This window comes from Mesocricetus auratus, unplaced genomic scaffold (assembly GCF_017639785.1).
Source record: "Mesocricetus auratus isolate SY011 unplaced genomic scaffold, BCM_Maur_2.0 Super-Scaffold_100028, whole genome shotgun sequence".
Classification (NCBI taxonomy): domain Eukaryota; kingdom Metazoa; phylum Chordata; class Mammalia; order Rodentia; family Cricetidae; genus Mesocricetus; species Mesocricetus auratus.
The window spans coordinates 15,674,977-15,700,752 of NW_024429209.1; the positions used below are offsets into that span (position 1 = coordinate 15,674,977).

At 46.5% G+C, this 25,776-nt stretch overlaps 1 long non-coding RNA gene across 1 annotated transcript in view; it reads left to right on the forward strand.

Annotated features, from left to right (window-relative positions):
• The first annotated feature begins 1,160 nt into the window (after window positions 1-1,160).
• Window positions 1,161-25,776, forward strand: part of LOC121134428 — a 50,235-nt gene continuing 25,619 nt past the window's right edge. The window contains exons 1-3 of the long non-coding RNA XR_005871507.1: window positions 1,161-1,239; window positions 1,603-1,744; window positions 4,293-4,384. This is a non-coding gene — a long non-coding RNA (uncharacterized LOC121134428). The remainder of the gene's footprint in view (window positions 1,240-1,602; window positions 1,745-4,292; window positions 4,385-25,776) is intronic.

Sequence of the window (25,776 nt, forward strand, 5' to 3'; positions counted from 1 at the left end):
TCTTATTTCAGTATAAGAATCATTTTAGAGGTTGGTGGTTAACAGCAGGGGCTTCACGTGCAGGGGACCCAGATTTAATTTCTAGCACCCACATATCTGCTTATAAGCACCTGTAACTCCAGTTCCAGGGTATCTGATGCCCTCTTCTGGCCTCCATAAGCACCTGCACACACATGGAGTGCATACAGACAAGCAAGTATACACACACACAAGTAAAAATAAAAGTTGAAAAATGGAATTAGCATGCATAGATTTATTTTTTCTGCTTGCCTTCCACTTTGAAAAAAGACCTCAGGGCATGCCCTTGTCCCTCACCAGTTAAAGATGGCACCATTTCAGAAAGACTGCCCCTATACCTCATCTGAGGGCTGGCTGCTGCGCTGTGTGGGATGGAGACGGTACGCAGGCCATGTAAGTGAAAGCGAACACCAGGGAGGCTCATCAGAGCTCAGGGATCTGAGGGGATGGGACCATTCCTTCCCGGTTCCTGTGTGCTTGCCTCTGCTCTTCATGGTGCTCCACGCACCGGCCTCGCTCTGCTACAAGAGCTGAGGTTTCTTCTCTGTGTGCTTGCTCTCCGAGGGATCTGTAATGTGTGGTAAGTCAATGCAGCTGGCTCTGGAGATGTACTTTGTTGCCTGAGGCCACCCGAGCAGATGCGTCAGGGCCCACTGTTACAGCTCCCAGGATCCATGTGAAGCTGCACAAGCTTCAGGAAGTTTCTCAGCCATGCTGTGAGCTTGCCCTAGGCTTACCTCAATGCTGGATAGATAATCCACATATGAATGGCAGTCAGATATGGGTAGCCGTGCTAATAATCATCCTAATGCCACTGTGTGCTTAGGAGCTCGGTGCTTGTCCCTTACCAGATACTGTACTTGGCAGTCACGTGACTTTCATTGTCCCTCTTTGTGGTGCTCTGAGATAGGCACTATGTATCTGAAGCTGGAGCAAGAAACAGCTCCTAGGTGTGGTAGAATCAAACAAGTTGCCTAACAGGTCTCTGCCAGGGAGGAACCCCCACAGTCTAATTCTGAGGCTGCAACTTTAATCAGTGAAGCCCATGGATTTATAACGTACCAGAAGGTTCTATGGACCTCTATTACTCAACACCTCATATCAAGCGTTGCCAGGTGGTGGAGGCAGATTTTTAAAGTGACCCTTGGTGACCCTCATCCATATTTAATTCCTTCCCCCTTGGTTGTGGGAGGATCTGCGACCATCATGTGATATGACCCTGTGAGCTTGCCACCATGGTTATTTTAAGTTGTTAGTTGACCTGTAGCTGGGAAGATTATTGGGGGTGGGTGGGCCAGACATGATCATGTGGCCCCTTAAGAGAAATAGGGTCATTTCTGGAGACTCCCAAAGAATACTGGGGTTAATCCTCTGCTGCTGTAGAGCTGGCAGGGCCACATGGCAAGAGATGTGGACAGTGTCGTGTGAGCCGTGAGCAGTCTAGGATGAGCCCAGAAAGAAAAAGGGGCCTTCAGTCCTTCAACCTCAAGGGGGTGACTTCCTGCAACAGTCTGAGGGAACTTGGAGATGGATCTATCCCTGGCCCTCAGGTGTAAACACTGCCCATGTAAACCTTGCTTTCAGTTCAGCGATATCCAGAGGAGAGGACCCCAGGAGAGAGGCCATACCTGGACCCCTGACCTGTTAGCTTACAACCAGCAAATGGGCACTGTGCAAGGATGCTGAGTTACTGGCCATCTAAAAGACAGAAATAGAAAACTGACAGGTATTCCCTGACGCGCCCACTCTATCCTACCCACTCACACAAGTGCCACGAAAGGGTTTCTGTAGTTCCAAAAAGCCATCTCCTGGGCCTGAAAGATGGCTTAGTCGGTAAAACATTTGCCTTAAAAGTATGGGGACCTGAGTTTAACTTCTAGAACAAAACCACATAAAAAAAATGCAAGACACAGTGGTGTGCACTTGTGATCCCGCTAGGGAGGAGAAGGTAGGTGGATCCTTCACCGGCCAGATAGTCTAGCTGAGTCTGGAGTCAATGAGAAACTCTGTCTGAAGAAGAAGATGGGTATCTGAACAATGACACCCGACCCCATCTTCTTGGAGAAAGTTCACCATGGGGTGTGTCCTTGAGACTGGGCCTCTCCCCACACTGCCCACACTACCACATGTTCCCAGAGGGGGCCTTCTGCTTCCCCTCACACAAGCTCATCAGCCATGGAGTCAAGAGATCACAGACAGAACTCTCTGAAACCATGAGCCAAAACAAATTCTTCCTTCAAGCTACAGTTTGTCTCCGGTATTTGTCTCAGAAGTGAGAATTCTGATCAGCACGGTGGCCTTTTGCACACATCTCTCCACATCTGACTCTAGAAGCTACTTGCTTCCCACCCCTTACCTGCCCTCTTCCTGCCCTGTTCCCACCCCCTCCTTCCAGGCCTCATCCTACTCCCTTCTGAACCAAGGATGTTAACGGCCAACTTCCCCTGGGCGATGCTGGCTGCCATGTGCTCCGCTGGGGTCTTTTGAGGGATCCCCTGGGAACTGTGACGGGGAAAGGAGATGCCCAGCATCCGGTTGCAGTTTGCTCTTTAGTAAACACCTTGGGTTTGGTCCCCTCTCTTAAGCTTCTCAGAATTGCTTTTGTTTGCTCCTGGGCTTCATGCAGCAGTCCTCAACCTGTGGGGGTGACAGCTTTGTGGGTCGATCAGCCTTTGCACAGAGGTCCCTTAAGACCATCGATGAACACAGGTGATATTTATATTATGACACAGCAGCAGCAAAATTGCAGTTATGGAGTAGCAGCAAAAATAATGTTTTGGGTGGTGGTCACCATAACATGAGGAATTTTGTTAAAGGGTGGAAACATTAGGAAGGTTGAGAACCTTTGGTTGAGTGGATGGAAGTGACAGGTAGGCATCTTGGGAGATTTTCCTGTCAGGGCATCCCACTCAGAAGTATTTTATTTTGAAGCAATCCAGGTTCAAACCCCTGAAATAGGTTCTGATGTGACGACAGAGCAATTTTTAAAGATTTGCTCATGTCTCTGATGAAGTCGAATTTCCCCCTGAGTTCCATTTTCCTGCAGATTATTTTTGAGACCTTCTAGAAAGGGAAGGTTTGGTCTGTTCTGCTAGGGAGTGCTTCTATTTTGCATACTGACATGCATTTTAACAAGGAAAAGGTCATGGACTGGGATGGTTCTGCTTGTTGGCGTGACAGCCGACATTTACCTGAGCCTTCTCGATACACCGAGGTTTAAAATAATTTAGTGAAATAATTGTCATGATTGATTTTTTTATTTTCTTTTTGGACCCAGAGTTCACCTTTGTTCCTCTTGGGCTGGGTAGCTTTGATGGGAATCCACTTCTGAAGTTCTGGGTGGATGGCAAACTTTGATTAAAATCACGAACTCTTTTATGATCTCTTGGCAAAAGCTGGTGAACTCAATTGCTGCTGACATATTCCTTGACCAACATCTGTTCTCCGAGTGACATTAGTGCAGCAGGAAATAAGCAGCTGTGATGTTTTCTGTATAATATTATTCCTTGTAAATTCCATATCTCAGGACTTGCAGAGGAGCCCACAGAGGATGGCGGACATTGAAGCACACTGCCATCGCAATAGTGGCCGTGTGACTTGGCTGGCCAATGGGAGGATCAGACTTTTGACAAAGGAGAGGAAAAACCAGTGTAGTGGTAACTTTAACAGTGGACTTGACACAACTCAGAGTCATTGGGAAGAGAATCTCAGTGAGGCATTGTGATGGGGGATGTACTTTTGTATATACGTTGTTGAATAAAACACTGATTGGCCAGTAGTCACGCAGGAAGATAGGCGGGCCTACCAGATGAGGTGAAGACTGGGGAGAGAAAATAGAGGGAGGCTGTCATGAGATTCCATGCTGCTGAAGAAGGAGTAGCAGGTCAGAACCCTTCTCCTGTAAGATAAAACCCTATGGAAATACTTAGGTTATCGAAATGGGTTGATAATTAAGAGAGAGCTAGCCAGTAAGAAGTCCTAACCATCGGCCAACAGTGTCATCATCAATATAGCATCCATGTGTTTATTTGGGGCGAATGGGCTGTGGAACCAGGTGGACCAGAGACCTCCGTCTTTAGGATTGTTTATACTAGATTGGTCCGTGGGCGTGTCTGCAGGACACTGTCTTCATTAAGTGATGCAGGAAGACCTAGCCCACTGTGTGCAGCACCATTCCCTAGGCAAGGCATCCTGAGTTGTAAGAGAGGAGCAACTGAGCCAAGCATGAGCATCACCGTGCATGCAATAATTTCTCCCTGCTTTTCACTCCCTAGGCAAGACATCCTGAGAGAGGAGCAACGGAGGCAAGCATGAGCATCACCGTGAGTGCAGCAATCTCTCCCGGCTCTTGACTGGATGTGATATGGTGAGTTGTTTACAGTTCCTTGCTTGTTTCCCTGCAGTGGTGGACCATAACCTGGCATCATAAGCTGAAATAAACCCCTCTCTCCCCTATTTTTTTGTCGATGAATTAATTTTGCCATAGAAACATTAATGAAACTAGAATAGTCAGGCCGTGTCTTGACTAGTTTCTTTCGCTGCTGATAAGAAAAGAGGGGTGTCACTGAAAGAAAGGAGTGGATTTGACACCTGAAGCTAGATGCCGCCTCAGAGAACACATCACAGTGAACAGGGCCATGGTCTCCTAAGGGTAGACCTGGCCTAATTCCAAGCCTGTGATAGGCTCTTTGCTATGGCAAAGGAACACCGTGGGTACGGATATCTTGAGAAGAGGAGGCTGTCTGGGTGGGACAACACAATCCTCAGGGTCATTAAAAGACAGAGGGAAGTGGCTCAAGGAGTCAAGGAGTGTGGGATGAAAGCAGAGGGGATGAGCTTTGAGAGCTGGGTGACAGGCTCGGAGTCAAGGAAAGCGGGTAGCCGTAGACACGGGAGGGTGAATGAGTAAACACATGAATAAATAAGTAAATAAACAAATAAAAAGACACTGATATTCCCCAGAGCTGCCAAGAAAAACACAACCTTTAAAGATTTATTAATTTTTATTTATGCCTCTTATGTATATGTGCTCGAGAGTAGGGGATGCTAAGAAGCCAGAAAGGGTCGTTGGGTTCCCTGGAACTGGAGTCACAGGAAGTTACAACCCTCCCCTCCTGGGTGCTGGGAACTGAAGTCAGGTCCTCTGTAAAGAACAGTAAGGGCTTTGAGCCCCTGAGCCAAGGCCCCAGCTCTAGAAGGTTGCTATTGACAACTCTCTCTCTCTCTCTCTCTCTCTCTCTCTCTCTCTCTCTCTCTCTCTCTCTCTCTCTCTCTCTGTGTGTGTGTGTGTGTGTGTGTTTGTTCCGTAAATGTGGAAGGGGTGCACATTTCATGGGTGAAGGTGAACGCACAGGTGAACTATGTAAGTGTGTATGTGCAAATTTGCGTGGGTGCTGGTAAGCACTTGGGTGAATATAGAAGAGTTGCAGACGTCCTTTTCCATCTTGTACCACTTTGTTCTTTATGGAAGTGTCTCTTGTTGAGCCGGGGCTTGCCGGGTAGGTTAGCCTGACTGGCAAGGGAGCTCCAGGGATCTGTCTGTCTCTGACTCTGGGATTGCAGGCATGGACTACCATATGCCTGGCTTTCTTCACAGGGGTTCTGGGCCTTGAACTCAGGTCCTTAGGTTTGTATGGCAATTTCTTTATAAATTGAGCTGTCTGCCCAGCCTTGGTTAACAACCTTTTCTCAGTCCCATAAGACTTATTTTGCATTGTGACCTCTGGGTCGGTGCAGTGATTAAGCTGCGTGGCTTTAAGTCACTGAGAAAGTGGGCATTGGTTACAGCAGCAGGAGGCAGCTGACGGCAAACTGATGCAGAGGGGCAGCACAGAGCCCGGATAGTGGAGCAGAAAGATGACAGCATTGCCTCCCTGGTGACAGCTTGGCCACTGTCACCTTGCCACTGAATTTGTTACCTCTGATCCGAGTCCATGCCAGAGAGAAATCAATTTAATTCTTATAGACCCGGTCTTATTTTTGGGTTTTGGTGTTACATGCGGTGGGTCTGAGTTTTCTTGAATTTGGTTATTTGTTGATTTACCGTACGTTATTTTGGGGCTAGACTGAGGGTAGCTGTGACTGACACCTCACAACACTCCGTTTCTCTAACTTTCACACACCAAGTCAGCATTTCCACTATGCTATGTCAGCCCAAGGCTGGGACCAGAAAGCTGGGACAGTTTCTACGCCCACAGTCCACGAGAGTCATTCAAACCAGTGGTTCCTCTGCTGGCACTCTCACCGTCTTTGCCTTTCGGGTGGACCCCCTAAGAGGCTGAGGTCTGTACCCTCCTCTTGCGGCTTTCAGCATCCAGATAACCTGGCACTCAGCTCCTTGCTGTCCTGCAGGGCTCACCTCTGGTTGCCAGAGACTGGAGAGTCCCGTTCGACTTCTCTCTTAGTGGTATTGACCTCACAATGTCATAACTCAGCGACCTTATAAGCCTGCCTCAAATCAGCCACTGCCCCAGATTCCAAGCAGCCAAGGATGATAAGCGATAATACAAAAGAAGGCCAAGTAAATTGGAGCATAGCTTCAGAGCTTGGGGGTCATTTGAAGAAGACAAACAGGGTGTGACCCTGGCCCCCACCCATAAGAGGGGGGGTCAGAGTTTTGTTTTCTTGTGTTTGTTTGGTGATATTCAGCTCAAATCTGAATGTTGAAGGGTAAAGAGTGGGATCTGCCCAAGTATTTAGGCATGAGACATGGGGGAGGGGGAGGCTGGGGAGCCAGAGGAATTAGAAGGCCAGGTGGTAGGACCATGAGGAAGCTTAGAGAGAGACAGAGAAGGTCAGACTGTGCCAGGTGAAGGTGGGGACTCTGGCTTCGCATCTAGGTGCAGTGGGAAGCCACCGGAGGTTTGTAAGCGGACGCTGTTGACTCTAATGTGCAAGCTAAAGAGATCACTTTGGATATCGCTATCTTAAGCAGGCCTGCCATATGGCATGGTCCAATTCTGTCATGCCAACTTTCAAGGGTCCCTCCTGGGGTCTTAAAAATTATATTGTATCTGACTACTAATGTGCATAAGAGTTAGGATCTGGGACACCAGAGCCATGCTGCTCGTCTGTCTCTGTGTGGTTTCTGCATCACATAGGTTCTTTCTGGGAAGTTGATAAATACATGTACTTGGGAATATTTTATGGATCAATGAGATAGTAATGAAGTTGGAGGTGCTTTAAGTTTATTTATAAAGCCAGGTCATCTAGAGGTCGGATACCATCACAGCAAATGCAACTGTAATGAATATCTTTGATAAATTTGTTTTTTAAGCCCTAACCCATGTCCTCCTGATTTCACATATTATGAGCTATAGACCCACAATTTCTTGGATGTAATTCTGGGGGGAAATCCAAAACACCCTGAAACCAAATGGTATATTTTCAGATTTTTATCATTAATTTGATGGCCAGGATTAAACTAAACACACATACATAAGTATGAATAGGCACATATGCACATATATATTTATTTATCTTTATTCATCCTGGTGAGTAGCAGTGATCACATTTGCATAAATATTATGTTTGATGACACAAATCTGCACCATTATCTTTGGAATGGTTACCTAATGTATATGAACTGAATTACCTAAGGTCCAAGGGAGACCTGAATTCAGCCATACATTTGAGTGGCAGGATTCTAAATGGGGGAGATCACAAATTGCTGCATCATGAAGACAAGTGGCAATGGTGGGCCTAGACCCAACCGATACATCCACATGCAACCCTATATCTGAAGGCTCCGAGAACACTATGGAAGAATGAGTCTAAGGACCACAGAACCAGGACGTCTGTGGGAAGATAGTGTCTTCTGATGTGACAGGGAAGCAGCATCCAGGACATCTCAACAGTGTGGTAACTAAACAAGGCTTGTGCAGTGACAACAGCAGCTGACATGCCAACATAGATGGGAGAAATCTCGCAAGGCCACATCCCTGGATGAAGAGCTACAGACAATGAGTGGGCGCTGAGGAAGGGAGTCTTCTCTAGGAAGGGGCACCCTGATAGGTTAGGTTATCCCAAGTGGTCACACACACACACACACACACACACACACACACACACACACACACACAGAGAGAGAGAGAGAGAGAGAGAGAGCTAAATGACTCAGCAGTTATATTCATATATGTACATAATGAGAAAACAATAGGTGAAGATGACATGAATGTGAGTGGGAGCAGGGAGAACACAGTAGGGGCAGGGAGAACACAGTAGGAGCAGGGGGAACACAGTAGGAGCAGGGGGAATACAGTAGGAGCAGGGGGAACACAGTAGGAGCAGGGGAAACACGGTAGGAGTTGGAGGGGGAGAAGGAGGGTGGAAATGGTGTGAATAGTACCTGTGTGTGAAATTCTCCAAAACCATTTTAAAAGTTAAAACATGGGTTGCTGTAATCATACATAATCATTTCTGTGGAGTATACAAGACACACACCTGAATTGTAATGGACAACATTAGAAAGAAGCAGACATTTACAGAACCTAGGGAAATTGCAAAAAAACCCAGCAGTATCACACACTTCCACTCACCCCACTAAATTTTTCCAGTGGAAGTAATTTGACCTTTATAAACTCTATGTGGTAAGAGACTGGGATGGGTTTGTCTCTACCCTCATGCCTATAACTGAGCCTGGCAAGCAGTGGGATTAAATCAGTCCAGGAGCCCATGGACCCGCCCGAGGGCTGGGTCGGTGGAGTGGATTCCAGCTCTTCCAGCGTCCCTAGTGGCTTTGTTTCTCTTTCTATATCACTGCTTGCTGAAATAGGCGGCGAGGTCCTCTCTAGATAATCAAAGGCTCTGGGAGAAGGAAGGATGAAGAGGGGTGTAAAGAGTTTTTGTTTCAGTTGGATAAAGCTTAGCGATCTGTGTAAACAGCCAAGAGCCTTGTTTCTCCATAAAAGACTCTAATCAGTTCTAATCCAAGAGCATCGTTGGCACTGAGAGATTGTAAAGGCAAAATATTCACTTTGAAAAATGAAACCTATTCAATTCAGGGCATTGTAATTTCCCATTGTGAGGCTGTGGTACCGGCGATTAAATTCTATTGTATGTCTGCAGCTCTCCTTAACGGCGATGTTTGCTATTATTAACTGATATTCTAAGAACATCCGCTCTCCATAGTGAAGTGCTGCTTGGCTCCTTATGCAAGATAATTTGCATATGTCTTGAGTTTGCCCTTCATGGTCTCTTTCTCTCATTCTCTGTACCGTACGTATCTGCAATCCCACCCATAGGCTCTGCCTCCGGATGCACTCCTGGCGCATACTCAGTTGTCTGGCCACCATAGTTCACATCTGACAAGCCTGGAAAGTTCTGCATGGGTCTGTCTGCTAGCTCTTTTCCATGTGACAGGAAAAATGTTTTACAAAAAGAAAGTGTCTTAGGTTGTGTTCCTCAGAAGCAGAGCCCAAGTGGGGATTTGCCAGAACACAGGTCCAGTGGGTCCTTCATGTGAAATTTGTGGGGCTCGAAGAGTTTCCAAGGTCAGAGTTCATTTGTACTTTGCTGAATTTTGGAATATTTACACAGGTTTTAATCAGTTGAGCATTCCTCATCCAAAAATCTAGCACCTTCTGAATTTTGAAATGTGTATTGATGTCTATGAAATTTAATTTGATCATGTTCTGTGACTTGTGCTGGACACACACACACACACACACACACACACACACACACACAATTCCTGTTCACTCCTGATAGAGCACCAATAGTCCATCTAAGAAAGCTGCCATTAGATAAGCCAGTGGGTTCAAATGGAGTTGCTCACAAGAACAGGAATGAAAGGTCACTCATGGGAGCAGGGGAGTATAGTCAGTCATAGGAGGAAGGGTAAGGAGTCACTCACAGGTTCGGAGTGAAGGGTCTCTCACAGGAGCAGTAATGAGGGGTCACTCACATGAGCAGGGGTGAGAATTACTCATAGGAACAGGGATAAGGGATAACACACATGAGCAGGGGTGAGGGATCACTCACAGAAGCAGGGGTGAGGTATCACTCACAGAAGCAGGGGTGGGAGATCACTCACAGAAGCAGGGGCCAGGGGGGTCACTCATAGGCAACTATACTCCTAAAGAAGACTCCTCCCATCCCAGTAACTCCCCTACTTCTGCAAGGGACATTAGCAGGCTCAACCCTATGAGGTTCTCACATGGACCGTTGCAACTGTTCTGGTCTCATGAAGGCATGGGCCAGGCTGTGTTGTGCCTAGATGGTATAGTTCTGTCGTGGGAGCGTTTCTGATTTCATATATTTAGAATAGAGACTCTTAATCTGTAACTGAAAAGTGCTCCCAGAAAAGGTCAAGACAGTGAGGAAGTAAGACCAGGAAAGAAAAGCCAAGCACATAGGAAGTATCGCCATAGCCTGGGCTCAGGTCTACAGGGGAGTCTGAGACATTTGACCAATCTGGGGCAAGGGCACTGGTTATTTCTGCTCCTGGGGACCAACAGTCATTTGTAAGGGCTGCAGCCAGGGTCATTAATGCCCTCACCACTTCGGGCTCTGAAGTTGTAGACAGAAGGGATTCTGAAGGGAGCCCTGGATGTGAATTTATGTAATTACAGTCCTCGTGCTGAGGGTCACTGAAGCACAGGGTGGCTGAGTGGGTTCGACGTCTAAGACCTCATCATCAGGAGCTGTAAAGAGGGAATGTGATGGGGAGGGGATTCTGCTGTGTAGGCTGTCTGTCCTCTTGTCTATAGTTCCAGAAGATGCTCATGTATGTCACCAATACTAAGGGTGGGGCCAACGAAGTCACACACAAACTACACACTTATCACTTTCCAGTGTGGCATAAATCCACAAGGGCTTGGTAAAGATTCTCAAGAATTTATTTAGGTATAAAACAGGGGCAAACATTCACTGATACAGAACAGGCTAGATACCACCGCTGATCCAGTTTCTCCAAACACCCAAGAGAGCTTGTGAGCAAGAGAGTGAGAGACCCTATCCACCAGCTTGCTTGTTGTCAAGTAGGCAGACAAAGATCATGCCCTAGGGCTAGCTGCCCAAAAGTCATTGGCTCAATGGATTGAAATCGAACAACATTCCAGAGTCAAAGTCATGAATGTCAAAGAACAAGAATGGCCTAGGACAGAAGAGGGGAGAAGGGTGAGGGCATATCAGGAAGGCCCAGGCTTTAAGTCGGCATGCTGTGGCACCTTACAGAAATAGTTTAAAGACAGAAGTGCATGGGCTCTATTCTAAAATGGGAATTACGGCCTATTAAGTAGAAAAAATGAAAGCAGGTGATGAAAAAAGGGTGACTGTCTTGAGTCATCAGAGACACAGTAGAGTGGAAGATTCAGAATGAAGTTTGAAGTTCACACTACCAGGCCAGTAGATAGTTTGGCTGTGGGAGGAAGGGAAAGAGAAATTAATGATGGTTCCTAAGGTTTGGGCTCAAATGAGCCAGTGGTCATAGGTGGCAGAGCTGAGGTGGCCCTGGAGCAACACAGGAAGTAGGACAGGAAGGACTGCCATAGGTTGGCTAGCTCTCTGGGGCTAGAGGAACACATGTTGCTAATGGGTGGGAACCTCTGATACCTCAATCCACTGATCAAAACAGCTATTTCCTTCTCCAACATCCATGTTCCACATACCACAGAGCTGAGGTTGTGTCTCCAGCACGATGTTGGTCATTTGTCAATATCACTATTTGCCTTACTGTAGGGAGAATAACTTCTGATTTTATCAACTAAGTCCTACATGAAGGACCAGTTCAAGGCTACACATCAGGAAACAAATGTCCATATTCATTTCGGGATACAGACAGCTCTCACATTTGCCATCAGTCAGAAAAAGGCAATCTTCCCCATGTAAAAGAGAGCTTAAGAAAAACACAAAAGTCTAAACATACCGTATCACAGGAGAGAAAGAGTTAGAATGTTACCAAAGAGAAAGGAAATCAATGAGACGACTTTGGAGACCCATTTCAATCTGCCGTTGACATTGTTTTCTCGTAGTAATTTTCTCGCAGTGTTAACAGTATTGAGTTTGCCTATTGATTCTATTATTTTTGACCTTGCATTAGTGTGGTCTAATCTTACATGCCATAAAATTTCCCTTCACAGCTAAAATTATTGTTTGGCTCCAGAGGAAACTTCCAATCAGGTCGGGTACCCCCCCACTAGGATTTTGATGGGTGTATAAATGGCTATAATGAGTTGTGTTGACTTCCAATATACTTTCAAGTTGTTTACAATTTATTAAATGCTTGAAGCGAGGTCATCATATAAACGATCAACTGTATTGATGGGAACACTCAAGCCCAGATGGATTGAAGGCCACTGACAAGCCAACCAGATTGGCCAACGTGAATCTGAGTCAATAGCATAAATATATATTTGGCTCCCAAATCGAAGCCAACTTCACATTCGTTATCCTGAAAACCCGGTTAAATAAGTACCTCCAAAGGGTCCCACTGGAAAACATATTCTCCTTACCCAGTAACTCCATCAGCTAGGCCCTTTCTGCAAAGTCAATAATCCAAGCTGAATGAGTTAAAAAAAATGGGAGGTATTTGATGAGAGCCCAAAAGCTCTCATCATATTTTTCTTAAGAAAAGAATAGATTTATTGTTGGCTTTCAGAGGAGGGGGATTTGGCAGCTATCCTCTCCAAGGGCTTAGGAAGTGTAGTCACAACACACCATTAGCGACTCATCCATCCTCTGCCCTAGCCCTCCAATGTATCTCTGTAGGAGGTCAAACCACCTGTACAGTATACCTCCCATCCGGCCTTTGATGCTGCCTTGGCTCAGTCTGTAGGCAAAGACATCTTGGGATTTACTGGCATCTCACTAATGGGTTTGCCCACAAACACTTAGAAAAGTATTGCTAGAAGAGTTAATTTGCCTCTTAATGATTTAATTATATGCTACTGCTCTGCTGTAGATGAATAACAATTCTCCTCTCTTCCCTGCTGCTGGAGGCTGCTGATTTTGGAGACTTTTGGAAAAGCGTGTCATTGGCTTTTCTCAGAGTGAGCAGAATTGAGTCACAGGGGGTTGAAAGGAGCATTTTCCTAGCCCCTAATAACTGTCCCCACTCATCTGTAATGGAGTAAGAGGACTCCGTCAAGCTGACACTGATGGGCATTGTGAATATGCTGGGATTTATTTTTGCATCGTCTTGGTCGATCCCACGAAGTGATTTTAGTCTTCTGTTTCATGTCAAGTTCAGTGGGGTCACCTGGTGGCACACCGTGGAGACAGAAAGGGGACAAGGGGCTGGGGGGGGGTAAGCCAGTGAGTCAAGTGCTTACTGTGAGAGCTTGAGGATCTCAGTTTGGGTTCTCTGCATCCCATGCAAAAGCTGGGCATGTCCGTGTGCACTGGGGAGACAGGACTGCTGGGACTTGCTGGCCGGATAGTATTCCCAGTGAGGTGACCCCTAGGCTTAGTAAGAGACCGTGATTTACAAAATTAAGGTGGACAACAAAGGGGGAAGGATATGTGGTGTTGACCTCTGGTGCCCGATTACACGTGCACACACTTGCACACGTACCAGCAGGCACACGAACACATACAAACATGTATACATGCATGCACACTCACACACAAAGTGCACAGGCTGGGAGTGCATTGGAGTCCTTGCACACCCAATCTCAACTTTTTCACTATCAAAACCTTTTTTCCTTTTATTTATTTGTTTATCTGTCTTTTTATTATTTATTTTAGTGGCTGAGTCTAGGCCTACCTTTCTGCTTCAAAAGGTCTGAGCTCTTGGCCCCCTCGATATTCTTGGTCTTTCTCTGCTTTGTGCGTCTCTCAGAAGAGTTGGCCTTGCTGTCTGGCAGCAGACCCTGTAGCATGATGGGAGGAGGCTCAAGTTTTGTTGGGATCAACTAACAAGAAAAAAGTGGGAGATGGCAAGACTGGGCAGAGGCGGTACCCGAAACAGCATGTAGCCAGCCAGAGTCTTGGCATCTCAGGAAGCTCCGGCCTTCACTCTCTCCTCTGCTCCGTCTCCGTAATGGCATCACATGGGTCGGCTGGCAATTCATAGCTGCAAGTCAGTGCTGACCACACGCCCCACGGTGGACAGCGAGGAGAGATTTGATAGACACTCCCTCTGCATTCAGGGCACCCCGTGTTCATACAGCTATAGAAACACTAGTCAGGGCCATGGGGCCGGCTCAGTCTGTAAAGAGCTTGCCTTGCAAGTGTGAGGGTGAGAGTGTCATCCCAGATCTCTTAACTTTTAAAAAGCCTGGGTGGGTTGGGCTGGAGAAAAGGCTCAGTGGGTAAGAGCTCTGGCTGCTCTTCCAGAGGACCTGTCTTCAGTTCCCAGCACCCGCACGGAGGCTCACAGGCATCTGTCACTCTAGTTCCAGGACATCCGACACTGTCTTCTGGTCTCTGCTGGTACCAGGCGTGTATGTGTGGTGTATAGACATACATGCAGGCAAAATGCACATACACATAAAGTAAAATTTAAAAGGGTGAAAAGAAATAAATACCGGGGCGTGTTAGTCAGTGCATGTGTGTAATATCAACACGGTCAAACGGGCCTTCCTGCCAGCCAGCTTAGCCTGTTTGTTGAGTTCCAGGCCGGTGTGAGACCTGCTTGGAACAAACAAACATGAAGAACCCCAACACAAGGTGAACAGTGGCTGAGGTACGACAGGAGATGTTGACTTCTGGCTTCCACACGCACTTACATGCACATACATGCGTGTGCACACCCCCCCACCCCAAAGACTAATCACAAACGAGAGATCCACGAGGGAGACTAAAGGCCTAGAGTAGATTCCCTAACTCTGCCTCTAACCAGCCAGGGAGTTGGAGGAGGTGAACAGATCTTGAACATCCAGTCCACAAGATGAGGATGGTGGGATCCTTCTGTTGCATCCTGGTGAGGGCTGGGGATAATTATATGTAAAGGGGAAATTCTCCCGCACCCCAGAGAAAACTGCTGTCCTGGCTACCTAGCTGTCTCCCCACCACCCACCGTGCAGACCTCTTGTTTCTGTTGCTAAGCACCCATTCTCTTTCCAGTGCACCCCAAAGTGCTCTAGGATCCCATGCATCACAGAGTTATGATTGTTCTGTGTCCTGACTATGAGATCCAATCCTGGAGGGGTCACAGATTAAGAGCCGACACCAGATTCTGCCTCCTGTCAGTCAGTGGCTGTGTGGTCCACACAGCCATCCCCCAGGAGTCTACTGACAATACTACTCAGCACTTCTCACTTGGCTTCCTTAGCCCAGAGGCCAAGTGGGCAAGGTCAGTAGGTAGGGTTGGAGGCCACAGATGCCTGGATGCATCTCCCTGGTGCTTTCAGGACCCCGGTGAGAGGAGATGATCCTGATGGGCTTATTATGGGCTGGGCACCAAAGGTACACCTTTTATATGCATCACTTTGCAGGGCTCCAAGGAGAGGGTTATCCTTAGGCATGTTTCAGTGGGAAACGGAGGCTCACACGTGAGGTGGGAACCGTTCCAGCACCCACAGCTAGCTAGGGCTGGATATCAGAACAGAACAAATGTAGTCTGACACCAGGCTCTGAGTGTGAGGCAGATGGGGACCATGCAGGAAGCTTCACACGTCTACTCCAGAGAAAGCTGTGAGGTTTTGCAGCCATGTTGGTCCCAGTGCAATGGAGCACGGGTCTCTTCCTCACTCTCTCTGGTGGGGGTGCGTTCATCTCCAAGTCTTCCGCTCTGTTCAGTTGCACTTGACTTTCATTTCTTTCTTTTTCTTTTGCAGATTAGCTCCCCCTGCCACTACGTTGTAGGGTATGCACGTGCATATACATTTACAAATGGGATGCTAGTATTGTTATACAACTATATTATTGGCTACATATATGAAATAAAAATAAAAATGACAGAATCCTTCGTTAAAGACTTATTTTTATTATCTTTAGGTTCTGTATAGATATGTGATCTGTTTGTGAGTGTGTGTGTGAGTGTGTGTGTGTGTAACTGAGGACTGGAGTTACAGACAGTTGTGAGTGGCCTGGCACAGGTGCTGGGAACCAAACTTAGGGTCCTTTGCAGAGTCAGTAGGTGATCTTACACACTGAGCTAGCTCTCTCTGTCCCCAACGACTGAATCATTGCTGGAAGGTGTTACTAGCCATTGGCCCCTAGTTGTGCCTACATTCCGTAGACGGTAAACCCGGAGAAGAGAATTCTGATGCTACTGGTCAAGTATCCCAGGTCTGCTGTAGATGTGTGGTACGGCTTCCCATCATTTTTTTAAAGTTTATTTCATGTATCTCCACCTGCAGATGGGCTCAGTGCTACCCAGGTCTTGGAGATGATGAGCGAGATTCCCAGGATGTGCTCTGTAAATGCAGTCTTCCATGGAGGCTAAAGGCCTGGGCGGGTATGAAGTTGGACCTGACGCACACAGGGGATGTGGTCTAGTGATTTGCCCGGCGTGTGTGTGTGTGTGTGTGTGTGTGTGTGTGTGTGTGCGCGCGCGCGCGCACGCGCGCGTGTGTTTTAGGTCAGTAGGAACAGCACTTATACTCTCTGTGAGGGTAGTTTCTGGAAGCTCACTGAGATGCCATGCCAGAGGAGAGGAAGCGCCCCAGAATCTTGTCTTGGGTCCAGTGACTTGGTTTCTCACTGGAAAGAGACGTATTTCCTGAGGGGAAGAGACAGAGGGTGATGAATCAAACTCCTCCAGGTGTGTCTGGCTCTAGAGGAGAGCACCTCCGCTGAGGCGCTGTGGGAGGCGTATAGCCTGGGGCTTGCTTTCTAAAAGTGTGCTCTTCCCTAGAAATGGAGAAACCCCATTTGAGAGACACAGTGCCCCGAAACTCTGCTTGGAACAATACTGCAATCTCATTGAATGCCAGGCTCACACCTAGAGGTGGGTTGATGGGCCCATCCCTTTGGTCTTTCTTCCGCTTCCCATTCTCCTCTCATGTATGGGGGACACATGCCTGAGGGAGAAAAGAGCAGGAGAAAACTCCCAGTGAACCCTCCATGGTTGATTCTGCTTTAGCTAGAACATGATAATATTTATACCGTGGTCATCACTTTCCTAGAAAGCATGGTTCGTTAGTTCTCTGCTGGGCTAGAGGCAGCTCCTTGAGGTCATAACTCTGAGGTCAGGCTCAGAGGTACCTTGAGGGATGAACCTTAGGACCCCTGAGAATGTCAGAAACCCAAGGATGATCTGAATTCTTGTGACATTAGCATAATATTTGCATATAATCAACTCACATCAATCAACTCTTATTTATAACACAATAGAATTAAATGCTGCATACGTCTATATAGCAGTGCTTGAACAGTAATCACACTATTTCTAAGGCACTATGATATGAAAGACAGGTTCACACATATTCAGCACATAGGTAGTTAGCTTTGGACATATTTGACCCGCAGTTGGTTGAGCCCACAGATGTGGAGGGCTCATGGGGGAGACAAAGCAGAAATAAAACAGAGACGTGACAACAACCAAAACCATGCTTGTAGAAGAGCGGGGGATGACAGAGATGGGATAGTGACTAACAGAAGACGTGTTAGGGAGCAGCCTCCAGCCTGGGCACGTGAGGTGCACTCATTCTGTGGCCCTGCAGGACTCTGTAGAACTCCTACCTCACACAGGGGCATCCACACAAGGCACAAAGAAGCTGGTCTCCACACACCAGTCTCTGCCATTTATTGCTTGAGGACAACTCCCCTCAAGGGAGGGGCAGTGGTCCCTCACTCTTCTGTGATGCAGTCAGTATGGCCATCAGAGAGAACCCCTAGGCAGAAGGGATGTCAGGCCATCGGGCGGCAGGGGTAGAGCTCTGTCGGCCCAGGCAGGCGCCAGGGACAATGGCTACAAGTGTTCATCATGGACTGATTTTTGGCTTCTAGCCTGTGTCTCATCTCTTTAGGCTCTGTGCATGGAATGTAGCTGAGGCATGTGATGTAGGTTCATTTTTGCCCCGAGAAAGCTCACAATTTAGTGAGGGAGTTGAAGAGACTGAGTAAAATAATCTCAAGTTAGTGATGTGAGGATTCTCCGATGCTGTGCAGCCATTTTCTCTGGGTTGGACGTGACCACTGCCATCTTGACTCAGAGAGTCTGTGGTACAGGAGGTTAGGCCTGTTGTGTGCATGTGTATATATTCCTTGTGTGTAGGAATACACACGTGTGCGGAAGCTAGAAGCCAGTCACACATGTCATTCCTCAGGGGCTGTCCACCTTGTTTATTGAGAGAGGGCCCCTCACCTGGAGACCACCCCTTATCCTGGGCTCTTTTCCTTTTCACACATTGGTCAGTTGTTGGTGAACACTCACATTTGGACCAGAGAAAGGCTTGGCAGCCCTCTGAGCCTCACCTGGGGGAGGCTTTGCCACTTGCATGGGACTAGAGCATTGGGTTCTTGACATGACTATGTCCAGTTCATGCCCACAGCACAGATTCACCCAGGACTTCATGCTCCTTACACATACACAGGGCTCCCCGCAGCAGCTAGCATGTGTTAATTGTCACTTCCATGCATTTAGAATTCTGTTCTCTCCTCCCTTCTTTGGGCATCAACTCCTTTCACCTCCATCTCTAGCCCGTTGGTGCTGTCTCCCTGGTGACTATCGCTAATATTCTATCTAGATCAAATGCAACACAGTTTATTCAAGTGCTTTAGAAAGGCGAGCAGGGGGACGGGGTGGACGGCCACCAGCACACAATAGAACAGTGTTTGCTTTGTCTTGCTAAGAACTTTGAATTTCCTCATTGACGTTTTTTAAAAAAAGAATTCAAATCCTCGTTTCAAGCCACTCTTGGTAGACTGATGTACAACCTCTTGTTTAGCGTCTCCTTTAACAGACAAGGAGAAAAGTGAGGCAATTTTCAATAGCCAAATATTCAGAATTTTCTCCACTGAAGGCAACAACTCAGGTCTCATTTGCCGGCTCCCACGTAGTTCATCTTGTAGAGCATCCTGCAATGCTTTGGAAGAAAGGGGCGACTCGTTCTTACTGTTGGCTTTCTGTCACCGGCCTCAGAGAAGGATCCACCTGCCAAACATGAGGATTTGATCAGCAAGCGACTTCCGTATCTCCCAGGACTCTAGAGACCTGGACTGTCAAACATGGATTTGGGGTCTGTTCACCTAGTGCTTCAAAATTACAGAAATGTAACTTTCTTTTGCTTTTTGTTTTTCTCATAATCAACCAAAAAGTAAGTGGTGAGAAGATTGGGGTGTGTGAGTGTGTGGTGCGGCGGCAGTGTACTCCAGAGGTCAACATCTGGTGTCCTCCTTAGTAGTTCTTCACTTTATTTTTTGACAAACTCTCAATGAGCCTGGAGCCCATCGATTCAGATAGCCTGGCTAGCCAATCTGTCACCTTTCCTCAATGCTGGCCTCCCAGGTGTGCCCCCTCCATGTCTGGCTGTTATGTGGGTACTGGGATCCGAACTCGGGTCCTCACGCTTGTGCAGTGGGCACTTAACCAACTGACGAATCCCCTGCCCCAGTCCTCTGGAGCTGTTACTGATCCGTGGCTCTGCGGGGTCCCTTCCAAGGGAACTTCATCAGCAAGACGTCGACAGTGGCAGCTTTGGAAATCAGTGCTCACGGTGGCAGAGCTGCACGGCACGTTTTCAATGGACTGGAAGACTGTTCTTGTCCAGCACTCAATGCTGCGGTGCACACAAAGAATTCTAGGCCAGGTGGGGGCTGCCGTTTCCTTGCACACTTTCCAAATGTGGCTTCCTCATATATGAAAGGTCATGCTCACCTTACCAACCCACGTCCCAGCACCTCAGACGGAGTGGCCCAGAGTCCTCTTAAATTTAGGAGGTTTCAATGTAGGTCAAGGTCACATCCTAGAAAAGAAGAAGGGAGAGATTTGGTGTCTCTCACATGTTAGTTAAATTGCAGGGAAAATGCAATTACAATAAAAAATCATTCACCTATGGATATGATTTAATCCATGAGCTGAGCTGAGGGCAAACATGAGGAAAATACAACCTTTGCTGTAAGAATTTGTGCATGAGAAAATTTTAAAAAGATTTAATACAAAGTAAAGTAAGATGAGCCACATTCTTAGAGTCTAAATGTGTAACCCATCAAATTTGATAACACTGCCTTATGCATGTCAAATAACTTTTAAGATAAATTGCATGAATAATAAAATACTGACCGACTCTTGGAGAGCTCTGATTTCCTTGGCAGGTGTCCTGTGCTGGCTGAGAACCCCACGCATACTCCTGGTTCTGTCTCGCTAGCACTGGATCACAGGTGACAGATAGCATGGCCAACTTTTTTTTTTTTGTGGGTTCTGGGATAGAACTCAGGTCCTGGAGCTGTGTGGCAAGCCTTTACTGACTGCGCTATTTCCCCAGGCTCTGCATGATTCATTAATGGAGGCCCCATTTTGTAGGTGCAGCTAATTCAGACAAACTTCCTCCCTTACTCATGCCTTGGATGTTGGGTTACAACTGCCATTTCCAAACTTCTTGATCTTCTGGGTAGCTGGTCCCCATCCGAGACCTGCCTACACCTTGTCCTAGTTTCATTTCTGTTACCATGAGGACATATCCTGCTTTCTCACAGCTCGGAGGACCACTAGCTCAAGGATGGCCCCACCCACAGTAATCTGGGCCCTCTCCCATCAACCATTAATCAAGAAAATACCCCTCACCACTTGCCTACTGGCCAATCTGATGGAGGCATTTTCTCAATTGAGGTTCCCTCTTCCCAGGTGGCTTTAGCTCCTGTCAGCTTGGCAATAAACTAACCAGCACACAGGTGATGACACAGGGAGGCTCCAGGTCACCAGAAGACTGGATTTCTGATGCAGGTCATTATTATTTATGTCTGCAAAGAAGGCATACCACATACCTGTTCTATCATTAACTCAACCCTCAAGTGTTTACAGAGGCTGCGCTGCTACCTGTTCTAACCAAGGATATTACCAATTACCAAAATGTAAGAGCAAGATAAGACAAAACAAAACAAACAACAATGACAACAAAACCCACAACACACACTCCTGACTGTGCACACACAACATTATTAACAAGGAAATGGCAGCTTTCCAATTAGCATCCTCACAGCCCTTCCTGGGGTCTTCTCGGCTTTATTACTGACACTGGTTTTGAAAATTTGGTTTATTCCCTGTCTTATTCCCTCCATTATTTTCCCAACATCCTCTCTCATTCTTGTCTGTGATTCTTCAGGCTTTGTGTCACGGCCACATTTTTCAAAGACTCTAATTAGTTAATTGCTCTTTCATCCTTCCATTTGGTGCTCCCTTCACCCCGGTTCAGGAAGGAAGAACTCGAGCCATTTAAAGTAACAAGTGCCGATGACATGACTTCTTAAAACCAAATGGAGACATGAGAATTTTAACCCGATGGTCCTTCCTGCCCAGAGATAAAATATTAACATTTTCTATTAAAAATGAGTTCACACTGCGGTTATGGATTGTATAACTCAAAAAAGCAATGGCCAAATTAATAAAATAAATCACAATTTTAATATTACTTTTGGTTTGAAAAGCAACATAAATCACAAATATACATATACATAAAACAAATTGCCTCTTGCATATAAATACATATATATATATATATTAAGCATAGTAATTAAAACCTTAAGTGTAATGTTAACCATCACAAAGACATTTCATATTCAAACCATAACAGGACTTGAAATTGGATTCCCATTTATTGTCTCTGCAGATTTAGTCCTCATGGGGACTACTTTATCCATCTCTGTTCTAGGACCACTGTGTTTAAATTTGCCTTTGGAGTCTCTTTCCCCTTTCCCACACATGACTCTGTTTGGTTCCTACCACCATGCCCTACCCTGACTGCTTTGCTTAACTTCATTTTTAAGAGGAGGTTCAGGTTCTCTGAGCACAACTCCTCCTCCTTGGGGCAGGACTGAGAAAGCTGCCACACAACGTGACCAGGGTGGCCCAGTTTTCTGAGAATTTTCTTTCTGTTTCAGTATTGAAGGTATCAGAGAAAACTGCCAATCCTGGGCAAAGTGGGACAAATGGCCACCTTATTGCCATGGAAATTAAACAGTGATCCCGTCAAGTCATTTTGTGGGTGCACTCGTTATCAAAGCGTTGCAAACCGGTGGCTTAAAGCAGTAGAAATTAACTACATCAGTGTTCCGGACCTTCTCGTGTAAGACATCTACTCCCCCGGGGGCCAGATTCCCTCTAATCACTCCAGAGTAGTCTCTTCTTGCTTTTTCTAGATTGCAATTCCAAGTCTGACAATCCTTGTGCTCTTTGACTTGGTAGATGCTTCTTTCCAATATTCACCTCTGTGAACACATGGCCATTATCTTCCTGTGTCTCCACAGAGCCTTCCCTCCATGCTGTGGCTGTGTCCAGACACTTCAAAAGTCATATCTGAAAGACCTCATCTTACGTTCATCAAATTTGCAAGGATATTTAAGAGGAGGTCACATTTGATTACACTGGGGGTTAGGGTTCCTGTATAATATCCTTTTTGGAGAACATAGCTCAACATGTAGAGATGATATTCTACCTTTTGATTATTTCACAATGAACTCCACATCATCAATCATGGGAGGTTGTTAAAACAGACTGAGATGTCTGTACTTCATGTGCTAGGCATCAATGAGTGGCTGATAGCTTCCGAACAAAAGAGTGACATACTGTTAGAGTCATTTTAATAATATTAACATGGCAGTAGTGTCCATGATGGATTGGACCATGATGGAAGAGGGTGATTAGGATCATGAGAAATCTCCTGGGCGTGATGCCCAGCAACAGTCCTTGTCTCTCGCTGAGCTTTTGGTTCAGGACCCATTGTACATCTCATCTGAAAGGCATATATGACCAACGTGTTGGGTAAGTGTCCTCTTCAGCATCTGAGTGTCTTTTCAGCTGAGGAATTGCCTTGGTATTCCACTGGGCTGACTCTCTTGCAAAAGATTTCCTTCTTGAGTGATGGGTGAGAATGAATGACCCCATGGACAATCTACAAAAAAGTACAATTTTCTTGTATCACTGATTGTCACTGTTGCCTTCTTTCCACTACAATCCAACATGTCTTCACCCAGCCACATGGTCATCCTGAGTCACATCTGACTTTGAGTTGGGGCTTATTTTCCCTTATCTTCTTAGGCTTCATGACTAAATTCTCCTCCTTGATTCTCTTTTGGCTTTAGCATTGGAAACTTGTTTTTATCTAAAGATCAAACTCTTTGCCATGAGCCAATCATGGGAGGGTGGTGGCACCCCTGGAATTATCTCTGCCCTGTAGGTTACCCCAGCCATCTCCTCCTGCCAGTAAGACTCTGATTAGTGGACCTAATGAAGAAACTTTATTCCTTGGTTTCCTTAAGATATCAGTTAAATGGTTAGAATAGAGACAGTAGGGGGTTAAAATATCCAATAATTGAATTTCCAGCCAGTTTTACCATTCACAGAATCTGCACTTTTGGACCTTGTTTTGATCCTGTTTTGCTAGAAAATGGAAGAATGGGTGCCCAGGCACAATTGGTCAGATAGAATACCCCATCTCCAAATTTAGACTTATGCAGAAACTAGATCAGTCATCTGGAGTGGTGTCAAAGAAGATTTCTAGACACAGAGGGTCTGAGCTGTGGTTGTGAAGGCTCTATGGGGTCTCTGAAAAAAACTGTTTGGGCTTCAGTGAAATGAGGAGAATGAAATGTATTGAGCATAGATTCATCTTCAAGGCGAGAATCAGCATGTATGCTCTCATTGGCCAAACATGGCCTAAAAGCCTACCTAAGTTCCAGCTTCTGTTGCTCTAATTTTCGGGAGTGTGATGGGAACTGGCCTTTCTCTTGGGATTGCTTTCTAAAGGTGAAAGAAATAAACAGATAGTACAACCCGACTTTATGTTATTGTGTTGAGAGTGCTGTAGGAAGGACAAGGAATCGGTGTTGTGAGGTGAGCTGTCTGCAGAAGGCATCTCTGAGAAAGAACTGTTGGGGCCAGGGGATGGCACAGGGATGCATGCCAGGCAGAAGGAAGGTGCACCGGAGACCAGATCCGTGAGCATGGCGGAGAGCAAGGAGGGCTGTGTGGCCGGAGAAGAAGCAATCAGTGAAGAGCCCACGATCCAAGGCAGGCAGTATCAGATCTTAAGTTCTCTGGGAGCATGGCCAGAACTTGGGGGTTATTTCAAGTGGGATGGAGAGTCAGGGAGCGACATGACAGGGTCATGTTTAAAAGGGATGATTCTTGCTACTGTGTTGGGGGGTGATTATGAAATAAGCAGAACGAAGGGAGAGAAAAAGACTGGCCGCTTGTGTGTCCTGTGAGTCCCCAAAGTGGGATGGATATTCACTGATCTTTGGCTACACTGCATAGCTTCCCCTCCCTCCCTCCCTCCCTCCCTCCCTCCCTCCCTCCCTCCCTCCCTCCTTCCTTCCATCATCCCTCCTTTCTTTCTTTCCTTCCTTCCTTCCTTCCTCCTTTCCTTCCTTCCTTCCACCAAGCCTCATGACTAGGATAGTTCCTAAGAGCCTTAAACACAGAGTCTTACACATGGAGAGGAAGGAACAGTTATAAAACACACCACTGGGGACAGCTACCTATTTATGTGTTATTTTTAGCCATGGGTGATTGATGAAAGTATAATTTAGTCTGTGTAGAGAACTTATTCTACCATAGTGCATCTCAACAGGGAGTAGTTTTCTTCTCCAGAGAATGACCCGTGACTCCTGGAGGCAATTTTGACTGGGACGGCCTCTTCACATCTAGCAGGCAGAGACCAGGGATTCTGCCCTACAATGTGCTATGATGCACAGGACAGTCCTCTGCTCAAAAGAATTCTCTAACCCCCAGTATCAGTGGTGCTGAGGTTGGGACACACTGCTCTGATGTACTTCTGTGGAAGGATGCAAGCAAGATGCATTTCTGGTAGAGCTTTCTGGACTTTCAACATCTCTCCTCTAACTTGAAGGGAGGAGAGAGGAAAATGTAAATCATACTCACCCACCCAGACGTGTGGCTGTCCAGGGGAGTGAGCAGGTGTAGCTCCATTGCTTGGACCATGGGCTGGCCATGTAGCAGCGGTCCACTCTGGAAGAGGATTGGTCTTCTGGACTGAGATGGATGACACAGCCCTGAGATGCAGATAGCCCACTTGGGGAATGGACATCTCACCAAGGTACCATTTCCTAGTTGATCTTCCCTCTGCAGTTTTGAAGGTAAACATCACATAGTACCGAATTACCATCAGAGGTTTTTTTTCCCCAGAAAGATGTGTGCAAATAAAAAACAATCAGATTGGTGCCCTATATTTACCATGAATCTTCATAAATGAGGGGAAGAGGAACTCTTCGCAAAATTAACCGACTTAAATTTTTCCCATTTCTTCACACTGAAGCCTTAACATCTTTGCAAATTAAATTCAGTAAATGAACATTTGCTGAACTGAATTGCAAATAACTCCATTTTTGGAGGGAGAGAGTGCAGAGTCAGGCTGATTGTGATTTCAGGGTCAGACGAGTCATATGTCAACCCCAGATGAGAACTGAAATGTAGAACTGGTCAAGACCCACCCACTGAGGGCAGGATTTTTACTTCTGGTCCTAGAACCTCTGCTTTGTCCTTTCCCTCCAGAGAAGACTGCCATTGTCTGTCCACCTTAGGAGATGCTCGCCAAGGCCCCAGGTGCTGTTAGCGAAACAAGCTTGTTGCAAACTTAACAAGTCCTTTGTGTATGGGCACATACATGTGGTCAGATACAGGAGGGCATGCACCCCATTCCTCAGACCCTTGCTTTTTGAGACAGGGATTCTCCCTGGCCTACAGCTCACCAGGCA